Below are 3813 nucleotides of genomic sequence, written 5' to 3' on the forward strand. Positions count from 1 at the left end.
GATCTTATTTTTATAAGAATCACGGACAAGTTTATTTTAGGGTTTAAGGGTAACATATTAAACAACAACTTCTCTCTCTGAGGGAACAAATCACTGGCCAAAACCCAAGGTGTATTTTCATCTGCAAGTGCTTGGCTATTGAAGAAGGGAGGTGTGTAATATCATTTAATTTAAAAAGCTATACAACCTATCACTGACTTTCCTAAAGGCACAGGCTAAGGATTAGGCTGTAAGCCAGACAGAAAATGGGAATACTAACCCAATCTGATTTTGTAAACATTGAGTAACTACACCGTGCAAAGCTCTGTTCTAGTTCTCAGAATAGATGAAAGCAATTTCCTGGCTCTGAAGAGTTTAAAAGATAGTTATAGGAATATTGATTTCAATGAGATATATCATAACTGTAATTTTGGAAGATCTCAGCTGGGTCATTAAAAAAGAAATGTGGCTCTTCTGAAGTTAACTAAGTCTGGCCAAGGTTATTCATGGTGATATGGTTCTGTCAGTTAGAAGGTGCCTTGTTGGGCAAGTTTAGTGAAGGAAGGAAAACATATACATGTAAAAGCCTCAGTTGCATTTAATTCATTCTGTGGATCATGTTCAAGATGTTGTAATGGATTTAACAATAAAGCCCCTCAGGTGAATAGCATTCTACAGTTTTAACGCTCTTCTGCTTACTCTGTCTCACATGAGACTCACAGCAGCTTTATCAGTTAGACAAACAAAGCAAAATTAACCATTTTTACAGATGCAGAAAATGAGGTTCAAAAAGAGGATTAGCCAATAGGCAGCATGGGATTTTTTTTTAATGTTTATTTATTTTTGAGACAGAGAGAGACAGATCATGAGCAGGAGGGGCAGAGAGAGGGAGACACAGAATCGGAAACAGGCTCTAGGCTCCAAGCTGTCAGTACAGAGTCAGGTGTGGGGCTTGAACTCACAAACCATGAGACTGTGACCTGAGCTGAAGTTTAACCAGCTGAACCACTCAGGCACCCTGACAGCACGGGATTTTGATTTAAGTCCCAGATGTGCTATCCAATGGCTATATAATTTTGAGCAAGTTATTTAATCTCACTATGTCTCGATTTCCTTATTGTATATATATTGTTTGCAAAAGTTCGGATAATAATAATAATGGCATAGGTATTAAATAAAATCGTATAAAAGAAGAAATTACTTAGATCTTTTCTGGACCAAAGTGAAAACAAATACAAACACAAAAAAGTATGCGTGATTTCTGATTTTTCTCCTAATACCCTGTGGAAATTGGTGCACAGACCTTTAGGATTATAGAATTTGAGAGCCAATAGGGATAACACAGAATTATCTGGTTCAATCTCACCTAATAAGTGAGGAAACTGAGCATTAGCAAGAAAAGAGAGAGTTAAGTTCATGTACTTGGCATCTCCTCCCCCTGAGTAACCCTAAAAAGCACACTCACACAGCATGATTGTAAGATTCTTTGAGCCCAGGATCATTCTGATTGGAGATGGAGAAGGACAGAGATGGGTTTGTGCAGCCTGATGCCCAGGCATGGCTGGTCCAGTGGGGAGCCCCAGTGAAGTGGCCAAAACCTAAAGCTCTATAGGAAGAACAGCCTAGGAGATCACAAGAAAGGATGACAAACTTGGGTTTGAAAGGGTCTTTATAAATGAAGCAACACAAAGCGTATAAACATAAAACACCCTTGCAGAAGTGCAAGTTATTTTTGTGAGAATCATAGACAAGTCTATTTCAGGGTTTCTGTCTAAGGTAAGGATGGAATCCTCTGCTCTCTACTATCATCTCGGCATCTTGTTCCCAGCCTCCAGAGGAGGATCACTAGTCTATTGATTCGGATATCTGGGGGCTTCTGCAGGCCCTTCTGGGCAGGTCTAGGTCACTGAGTCATCTATGACTCAACTATCTATGACATTGTTTTCATGAAATAATAGATTACAGAAAGAAAATAACTTTTTTTTTTATGAGTCTGGAATAAATAAGTTGGAGACTGCATAGTAGCCTGCTTCTTGTCCTCTGGAACAACATTAAACTCAATGGACTATAAAAGCAAACAATGAAAAATCAAAGTACACAAACAGTATATTAGGAATGCCTTAGATTCTAGAAGCTCTTCTCTCACCTCTCCCCCACCTTTTCTTCACTTCTCTCCCTCCTCCTTTTCTTTATACACATGCCAGCCATTGTGCTTAGGTCTGAAGACAGAATGAGCATATATATATATATATTTTTTTTTGCTTGCCATGCTAAGAAATCTGAATTATAATGACAGTATCAGAGAGAACACACTGAAAGACTAATTTTGCACCAGGGGTACTCCTGTACAAGATATATGAGTTTCCCTAGCAGAGCCGACTTCAGTATGTACCTTTGTTCTGTTTAGACACCCTAGCGACTATTCTGTATCTGGGAAATGGTTTTATTTGTGTTGACATTGAAACTTTATACAAACACAAAGTGGTGCTTTTCCACATAATGGACATAGGTAAGAATTCACCATTTTCTGAATCCTTGTAACATCAATACTGTTCTACGTTATCTTGAGTAGATGTTTTGTAGTCAAACTAAAGAGCAAAGTACATTACCAGTATAATGTCAAGTGAATGAAAGAGATTTTCTTGTAGTGTTTTTCCTAAAGACAGAGCTGAGAAAGTCTTTCCTGAAAGACTCAGCTCTTCCAGATCTAAGTGTGGCTTTGTGCAAGTCAACTTCTCCAGATTCAGTCTCCTCGGCTGTAAAACGGAGGTAAGCACAAGGTTGTGGTGAGGTTGGAGCGAGGAGTCCACGAAATACTTCGCATGGGGCCTGAACTCAGTTCAGGTGTTGCTATTATTGTTAGTTTGGGACAAGTGTTAGACAAGGCTGTACTTTGTTCCCATTTGCTCATGTGTCACTCGATAATCAGAACTAGTCGTTGCTCTCAATCATCCTGACAATGAAATAATTTCCTTCGGGTCCTCTTTGGCTGTCTACAGAGCAAAGGACACAAGCCAGAGCAGAGATGTGCCATTGATCCCCCTACCCAGTTGGTCCAGCCTCCCCACCCAATAATGAGTCAACGTTTCCAATAATGAGTCAAAAGACAGAGCCTTAGGCCAAAATTAAATCACTGCTTTTGTTCTTCTCTTCTATAGCTACGGTAACAAAGAATTTCCAATATCCTTTTTCTTTAAAACTTTTTTAAAATTTATTTCAAGGAGAGAGAGAGAGAGAGAGGGACAGCGTGAGCAGGGGAGGGTCAGAGAGAGAGGGAGTCACAGACTCTGAAACAGGCTCCCGACGCGGGGCTCGAACCCACGAACCGCGAGATCATGACCTAAGCGAAAGTCGGACGCTTAACCGACTAAGCCACCCAGGCGCCCCAGAATTTCCAATATCCTTTTAAGCCAGGATTAATTCTGACTCTGGGATCAACGCGATATAAATTACAGTTGACAGTACAAAGCAGCACAGCTTAGCACGGAGAGCCCAAAAGAAAGCAATGGCAGAATCTGGAAGTCCGACTCCGCAAACCTGGACAGCTCTCCTCTCCTCTCTGCGCCTGGGTTTCTCCATTCATAAAAAGAACAGGGTTGTACTAGAACAGCTGCCCCAAATCCAGAGGCTCATCCCGCCCCCAACTAAAAACAAACGAACAAACAAACCCACAAAACCAAAACCAAGAACTCTGTACTTCCTTTAACATCAAAGGGGAAAACGTGACGGCGTGAAGACCCAACACCCGCGGGTACCCGGACGCCAGAAGGGAGGGGGTTGGGGCCGGAGCGGGCCGCCCCCCAGCGTGCGCACGCCGCCCCGCCCCCAGCCGCC

Source organism: Hyaena hyaena, unplaced genomic scaffold (genome assembly GCF_003009895.1).
Source record: "Hyaena hyaena isolate Hyena2069 unplaced genomic scaffold, ASM300989v1 scaffold_1040, whole genome shotgun sequence".
NCBI classification, from domain to species: Eukaryota; Metazoa; Chordata; class Mammalia; order Carnivora; family Hyaenidae; genus Hyaena; species Hyaena hyaena.